Source organism: Hibiscus syriacus, unplaced genomic scaffold, assembly GCF_006381635.1.
Source record: "Hibiscus syriacus cultivar Baekdansim isolate YM2019G1 unplaced genomic scaffold, ASM638163v2 tig00013960_pilon, whole genome shotgun sequence".
Taxonomy (NCBI): Eukaryota; Viridiplantae; Streptophyta; class Magnoliopsida; order Malvales; family Malvaceae; genus Hibiscus; species Hibiscus syriacus.
This window is the reverse complement of record NW_024062312.1, coordinates 2082829-2091471: the sequence shown is the minus strand read 5'-3', so window position 1 is coordinate 2091471 and position 8643 is coordinate 2082829. Positions and strand designations below refer to the sequence as shown.

At 32.6% G+C, this 8643-nt stretch overlaps 1 long non-coding RNA gene across 1 annotated transcript; it reads left to right on the top strand.

Annotated features, from left to right (window-relative positions):
* Positions 1 to 220: 220 nt before the first annotated feature.
* On the top strand, positions 221 to 1373 carry LOC120206554. Its single transcript, XR_005524125.1, has 2 exons — positions 221 to 580; positions 1001 to 1373. It is a non-coding gene; the product is annotated as an uncharacterized LOC120206554 (long non-coding RNA).
* The last annotated feature ends 7270 nt before the right edge of the window (positions 1374 to 8643 follow it).

Sequence of the window (8643 nt, the reverse complement as noted above, 5' to 3'; positions counted from 1 at the left end):
ATTATCCCTACATCTCTAAGCAGATTATAGAACAAATAATAAAATGAAACGTCATGCAATTAGGACGCAATATTTTGAAATAAAACAAACAAGCACAAGACTGGGGAGCATTTTGTAAAAACACGGATGCTTTAGGAGGGTTTAAGAGAAAATATCCCTAAAAGTTATGCTATATAATATACCCTCTTTTTGTTTGTCATTTTAAACCTACACTCTAAAAAACAACCCCAAATGCTCTCTCCCAACTCCCCTTTATTCCCAGATTCCGGCGATGAACACCATACCAGTCGTCGTCAACTACCGCACCAACTACCGTCTCCGGTGGCCGTCGAAGCCCAAAATACACCGACAAGTTCATATCGATGCTAGGAGTGCAGATTGGTCTCCGACTCGCGAGAAACAACCTCTAACACCGTGTAAATGGGTGAGAGCTCTTCGACTTCAACCTCGCCTATCTGACTTTTTCATTATCAGATTGAGCCAATATCGGAGTATGTTACACCCCTCACCATCGGGCTTCATCTCACCGTTCGGATTCATCGTCATAATCCCTGAGAACCGATGAGACTTTGGTCGAATGGTAATCTCTCTTTTTTCTTTTTATTTCGTTTTTCCCTTTATTGCTTGGCTTTTTCTTGGCTTGTTATTTCGAAAGAAAATTAAAAAAAAAAAAAGGAAAAATGCTTGCTGCCTTCGAATAAAAAATGAAAGAGAAATGTGTTGTATTGCTCCATAGAAAAATCGGGGAAACCCCCTTTATTACATTGCTTGTGAATCAAAAATGGGAATGGGGAACCCTTGTTTTCTACCCCTTTCGAATAGAGAGGGTAAGAAGCCTTTTTTACAAACTGATTTTCAAGAGAATCCCCCACTTACCAGCTCGATGTTCCCCCTTAAATGAAAAAAAAAATCCCATCTTTTATTTACAATCCAATCCAAAAACAGAATAAGATTATTATTCTTCTATTTCATTGGTTTGTTATTGGTTGCTATCGTGGAGGCTTTCATCGTTGCAAGGAGAGCTGGAAATGCTAAGGGGAACCACAGCTGGGTTCTCACGAGCGACCTGCTGCTGTGTGGGCATCACGATGGGGACTACCATCTAGGACCACTAGAGTGACATGACTGTTGGAGTGTCTTTGGTTGGAGGTGAAGCATTGTAGGTGACGGAACTATGATGGTTACCTCCCTGGTGTTTCAGAAAACCCTAAACTGCTTGGGCCACCTGATTTCACTTGTAAATTGGTCCATTTCTTCTTGCACTGCCTTGTAATGTAGTTGGGTCTTTGTACCATGGTTTGGGCTTCATAAATGTGAACCTTGTACAAACATATGTAATATAAGTTAGTGGTTATATTTAATTTCCGTTCCTCGTATATATAAATATATAGGGTAAAATACCCTAAAACCAAAATAGATCAAAACTAAATAAAACAGAAAATAAAATAAAATAAATAAAAGAAAAATCCTCAGACGGAAACAAGTGTTTACAATAATACTTCTTAATTTAATTGGAAAGAAAAAAAAGATTAGAGAAATATATGAGTTAAAAGAAAGTTTATTATCCTTTGCCCAAAAACGTATGCCGGAGTTTTTGAATAAAAATAATGGTCATATAAATATAAAATAAAACGCAAAAATTAAAGGACTAAAATTAAAGTATTAAGAAATGAAGGGAAAAAATAAAAGACAAAAAAAGAAAATAATGAAATAAAAAAAACTAACTAAATAAAAGGTAAAGGCCATAAATTTAAATATGTATAAAATTAAATAACAATAAAAATAAAATGTTAGTGTTAATTTGTAATGTTTAAATCGGACCGTAAATAATGCAAGTTGTACTCGGGGCCGGTCGTCACAATGTCATACTATGGTTCGAACATAAAATAAATAAATAAATAAATAAATAACAAGTTAGCGATTAGTAGTTATCAGTTAGTGGTTAGATGTTAATAGAGTTCAGACCATAATAATGTGGATCGTACCCTGGGTTGAGTCACCACAAGATCGATTCAAATAATATCTATAAAAAGATAAATATAACAATGGTTAAAATGCAAGAAAATAAAAGTTAGTGACTGATTTGAAATAAAACAAGCATAAATAAGTAACCAAATTAAAAATTAGTAAAATCAACAAGATTTAATAAAATAAATAGAAAAGCATAATAATGACTAAATTGAAAACACACGAAAAAATATGCCAAGACCAAAATAAATGAAATGTAAACAAATGAATAAATTAAAATAAACGTAAAAACATGACACCATAATCAAATAATAAAATAAATAAGAAAATGGTAGCTAAATTAAAATAAATGCAAATAGGGTGTCGGAAATAAAATAAAATAAAACGTAGAAATGAACAAAATATAAACAAACAAAATTAGCATATCAAAATTAAAATTAAATAAAAAGCAATCAAGTGAGCAAAATAAAATAAAATACAATCAAGCAGCTTAAATCGAAACAAATAAATAAAAGATGATATTAGTGACCAAAATAGAAATATGCGGCTAAATATGAGGTACTTGGACGTGAGTTACCCACATTTTAATATAACACATATTTTTACTAATAAAAACCCCCTAAAATTACACCTAAACTAAACGAGCTTCACCTTCCCCAACCCCTCTCACCATGTGGTGCAAAGCTTTCCAACTCTAAGGGCAAAAACGATCCGACCATAGAGCTTGGGTGACTACTAAGCTCCGGTCGGCCTTTCATCCGGCCGAGGGAGACCACACAACCTTCCTAGGAGACCTAGAATGCTTCCTCTCTTCTCAAAACACATAATCCGAAAAACCCAAAAGCCATGGCCACCACCTGCTCACCGTAAATCAGCGCTGCCACGAGACTCCAACCACCCCGACAGTGGTCGGATTAACCACGACCGAGGCTTGAACCATTCGAACCCCTTTCTCATCTCACCTAAACCCCAAAATCGGGGCCTAGAAGCCTAAACCAACCCCCTCTTTGGTAGACTCCTCAATACCTGACGACCTCGAGGTAAACGTTTTCTATCCATTTAGTTTCTACCCGAAAAAAGACTAAGAAAGAAAGAAAGTTGCTGAAAAATATTCAACCTTTGGAATTTTTTTTGATGTTATATTGATTTCTTGAAAAAGAAATATGGAGAGGATCCCCTTTTACAATATGATTTGGGGTTTTTATAACTCGTTTTTACATGACAATAAAAAATTTATTGCTTTCTTGTTTGGTGACCTGCTGAGCATGGGTGAGGCTTGGTGGTGGTGTGGGGCATGGGCAGCATGGTGCAGTTGATGGCAACAACAGTAGGGGATAGTGTTGTTGTGTTGGTAGGACAAAAAATGGTGATTACAATAGTTTCACCTAAGTTTTATTTATTTTAAAAAAAATATAATAATATAGGTTGGCCTGATGATTTATTAGCATGGAATGTGATTAGTATATACATATAATTAGGGATGAAATTGAAATGTTGAAAAGTTTATGATTAATTTAAAATGAAGGATATAGTTTGGGTATGAAACTAAAGTGTTCAAAAGTTTGAGGCAAATTAAGAATGAGATTCATAGTTTAGGGATGAAATTGAAATATTTAAAGTTTAGGGGTCAATTTAGAAAGAGAATCATAGTTTAAGGATATATGATGTAATTAACTCTTTTATCAATGATGATATTGTGATTATTGCACTAAATTCTGATCACACTTTAATTTTGGTCATCAAACTATAAAAAGTTGGGGTGTTCAAAGTTCCGTTAAAACTGATTTAATTGATCAAACCGAATTTTTTTGGGTTAATCTGTTTAATTTTAGATTCGGTCGGTTAACGGTTAATGATTTTTCAAACTTCGGTTATTAATTATTTCGGTTCAAAATCGGTTGGTTAACCTAATTAACCTAAATTATAGAAAATTAAATATATTATATATATTATTTATATATTAGAGTGTTTAAACTTTGGTTTTAAACTAATAAGCCAAAAATATAAAATATTTAATATATTGTATATATATATATAAATTTCGGTTAATTCGATTAACTGAACTTTGTTCGATTCAGTTAATTATTTTCGAGTGGTTCAATTAACGATTAAAGGAAAATTTTTGGTTAATGAAATTTTACAAGTTCGGTTGGATCAGTTAACCAAACCGACCGATTGAACACCCTTACTAAAAAGTTATGATTATAACACTAAACTTTTTTAATTAATTTTTTAATCATATCATGATGATTACTTTCTAAAAATCATTAACCTTTACTTGACTGTCATTTGTCGTTAATAATTGTTTATGATAAACTAGTGTCAAAATGTTCCTATTTCTCATAATTTTTTTTACTGTCATTGATTTTTTAAACCCTATTTAAAAAATCAAGTAAAAGCTTCGACCATTTCTCGGTCTTTATTAATTAGTGTTCTTCTTCTTACCATTAGATTTTTTAAGATATATATCGCAAACCCCTCAAAGCTGAAGAAGATCCAAAATCTCTAAGAAACCATCAGGTTTTATGCAGAAGCTTTTGTGAGTTTTAAAACAGTTGAGTGACTAAAAAATGTTTTCAAAATATTTAATGTTATAATTATAATTTTGTTATAGTTTAGTGCTATAAATCATGGTTAATACATATTCAAACATGCTTATATATTATTGCCATTCATACTTAAACATTGTACCAGCAACAACAAGCAGTGTATACTGATAACAATGGTGCACACGGTACCATTACAGGCACACATTCTTACAACAATGGACACATAGCTAAACCAAACGGACACAACAGAAGGTCCCATTATTCAAATACACATATTTAATAATAAAAGCTCGCTGTCCTTCGTCTCGGAGCTCATTAGCAATCGTCGATGGCCCAGCAAAAGCCCGCAAGGCATCCGCAAGGCTTACAACAACCCATAAGGTCGAACAAACACCACCCGCCTTTATGGAGGCAGTTGCCAGGTGGGTTAACATCCAAAACCATGGCCAAATAGTTTCCGGGGGTTCTTTGCTGCATCGTCGGCTAATGACATAAGCTCGTTACGAGCAGCGAATGCCGTCGGAGGAGACACCGTGGCTTGAAGGACCAATGCCACGGCGACGACGAGAAGAGCGAGCTTCTTGTAGGACTCCATTTTGTAGTAGCAAGTTAAATTGATCGCTTGCATATGTTTTGTGTGTGTGAAATGTTTGTAGGTGGTGTCTCTTTATATAGGAAAGATGATAGTGGTAATTTAATGGCACTAATGGCACTCAATGAATAGAGAAACCAATTTAATAATAATAATTTGAATGTTGAAATAGTTTGTGTCGTGGGACACGTGCGTGAGAATGAAAATTGGGATCCTTGATCATGGTGGTGGTTTGGGTATCCATATTATGGTTTGGAAGTGGACATGAATTGAGTTAAACTCGATTATGAGTACCATTGGAGAAGAAAGGGTAACTTATGTTCAAATGGTGGATAAAGATATTTTGAGTTACAGTACCTTTCCAGACAATAATAGAGTAGGGATAACATAATCGATCCAACGGTTAAAAATATGTAAATAGGTTCATCGTGACAGTAAAAAGGAAAAATAATGCCCAAACTAAAATTAAGAAAGACCATACGGTAATAACATCATACAATATCAAATACAAAAATTGACAAAAGTCTCCCGTGATTTATCTCATAAACGTATCGAAATAACATAAAGACTAATATCGTTAAAAATATTATGTTGTCCTATTTTATATAGGTTCGAATTGATGTATTTACCTTTCTAGATCATAAGAATAGAGCAGGGATCTATTAATTGATCAAGTGACTAAGAATATGTTTATATTGTCTTATTTTATATAAATTCGAAACTTCAATATATACCTAAAAATATAATAGTTCTTAATTTAATTGGAAAAAAGAAAGACTAGAGAAATATATGAGATAAAAGAAAGTTTATTATCCTTTGTCCAAAAACGTATGCCGGAGTTTTCGAATAAGAATAATGGTAAGATAGAAAGAAGGGTAAACTATGAGTTTAGTATTTAAATTATCACTTTTAGCTTGTTTTAGTATATAAACTTTTAATTTTTTTCAAAATCATACCTAATGTTTAGTTTTTGTTTCATTTTTGTACCCGTTAAAAACTTTACATTAAGTTTTGAAATTTTTAAATGTTTAGGTACTAAACGGATCAAAACTGATAGTTTAGGTACTAAAGGTGTTAAGTTTTTAACAGAGGGTACTAAAATGAAACAAAAATTAAACATTAAATATGGTTTTAAAAAATTGAAAGTTTAGATATTAAAACGGATTAAAATTGATAATTTAAATGCTAAAGGTGTAATTTATCCTAAAAATAAGGGGGTTATTGATTATGGAATTATAATTTGGTATGAAATTGATTATTTAATCGAATGAGTCGAAATTATTAACACATATTTAGGACCGTTGGATGAGTTAAAATAGATTACACATATTAACACTAGAATATGTGAAGATATTCACTTGGGAAAAAAATAAGGAGTCAATCTGAGTCATCTATTTTCACTTATCTAATGTTATTAAATATAGGTAAAACTAAAGAATGAGTGGATCCTAAACCTATATATATTAATGTATATTTTAAGCTGAATTCGTTAAGAATGAAGATTCAACTATTTTTTAACTATATTAGACCTATAAAATTTTTAAAACTCAATCAAGTTTTAATCAAAATGAAAAATATATACACTATTAAATTTAAATTAATCTAACAAAATGAATAAATAATTTTGATTTAATTAACTATGTTCCACAAAAATAGTTCGGCTAACCTTTAAAGAAAAAATTCAATTAATTAATTCATTTTTAATTAATTCACTTCAGTTAATGACAAAATTAATTGTTTGAACACCAATATTCGTATGTTCTTTTTCTTTCAATTTATTGGATTATCTTTATATTTCTTTAATTTTTCTTTGAGCTCTTTTAACATGTTTGTTTGATTGTTGAGAAACTAAAATACATCTTTTCTTCAATTTTTCTTGTAGTCTTTTCAAACTATTTTTTTTGTTTGTCAAAAGAAAAATACATAAGTGTTTGATTGTAAAAAAAAAAAACTAACCGAGCGACCTTAGTGGAAAGGAATTGTTGTCATTCTTTCAGGTTTCAGGTTCAAGCACCACAAATGTCAGTGGTATGAGCGTTCAATGTCAAATGGTTAAGAGTTATCTTCAAATATATACTACCTTGTACTTCCCCTAGATTAATAAAAAATTGTCAACAAAATTATGAAAATTTTTAGTAAAATATATTTAACAAAAAAATACCTTGAACGAAAAAATCAATATAGTTTATAAAACAATTTTTATTTAACAATTAGTTCTTACTATTATCATTTTGTTTACTTCTAGCAGAGCCCTTACAACAATACCCCATGTGCCTAGACACAAAACGACGTCGTTTTGGTGCCCATACATATATGATATTTTAGGTAAACGGAGAAACTCTAGTCTATTTGTGCTCTTTTTTTTCTTTTTCTTTTTCTTTTTAGGCTTCTCTTCTCTCTAAGTGTCGTTCCTCTATTCTCTCACCCCTCTACCTTTTTTTCATTTTTTTCTTGAAACCATGCGGCCACCGTGGCCGCCGCCCTCTAAAGGCTCCGACAAGGAGCCAAAAGGCCTCTAATCTCTCTTTTCACTATCCAAACCCCACACCAACTAAGCCTTTACGACACACTCTCAAACCCCAAAAAAGCTCTCAGTTGAAGGCCAAAAGGAGTTACCTTTGGTGACTTAGTAGCGTTTTGACTCCAGAGGACGTCGGCGTAGGCAACAATGAATCATCTCGAACAAGGTAAGTTTTTTTGATGGGGTTCTCTATCTTTTTTTTTTGGATATTCGGTTTCTTGTTAAAAAAGATGCTCTTCTTTTCTTGTTGTGTCATTGATGTATATGAAAAAAATGATTTTTTTTCTTTGGTGTTTGCTCTTATCCTCTATTTTTTTCTTTTTTTTTTTCCGAAAAGGGAGGAGCCCCTTTTCGTGTATATTGGTTATTGTGTTGATCGAAAGGGAGGATTTTGTTTTTTTTTTTTGCTTTTTTTGTTTGTTGCTGATGAGAAAGATCTTCCTTTTTTGATATCTTCTTTGATTTTACCTTGCATGAATGAGACAAGGGGAAAGGTTGCACCTTTCCTGTAGATTTTGGCTATACAGCAAATCCGACGATTGGGAGGGTTCTGTTCGTCTACTTGGTGTTTTGTGACGACCAAAAAACTTCTGCTCTCTGCTATTGTCACGGCAGAGGGAGCAGAAGTGGTGGCAGCGTGGTGGGGACCAAACGGGTGCGATCTGGACCGTTGGTGCCCCTTTAATCCGATGGTTGATACTCCTTGGCGGCGACGATAGATTTTGTTTAGGGTTATAAAAACCCTACTCAGACATTCGATATGGGCTATTGATCGCCCCTGAATCAGACAGATGTGAATTGAAGGCTCGTAAGGCTAAAACAACAGTTAGGTTCTTTTTTCACCTTTGGCACGCATGACTCCTGATTTGGACCATTTACCTTGTAACCCTTGGACTTCATTTAGCTAATTTTTGTACCTTGGGCCTTCAAACAAAATTAATAAAAGGTTAATATATATATATATATATATATATATTATAATTATATGTGTATTATATGTATATATATATTGA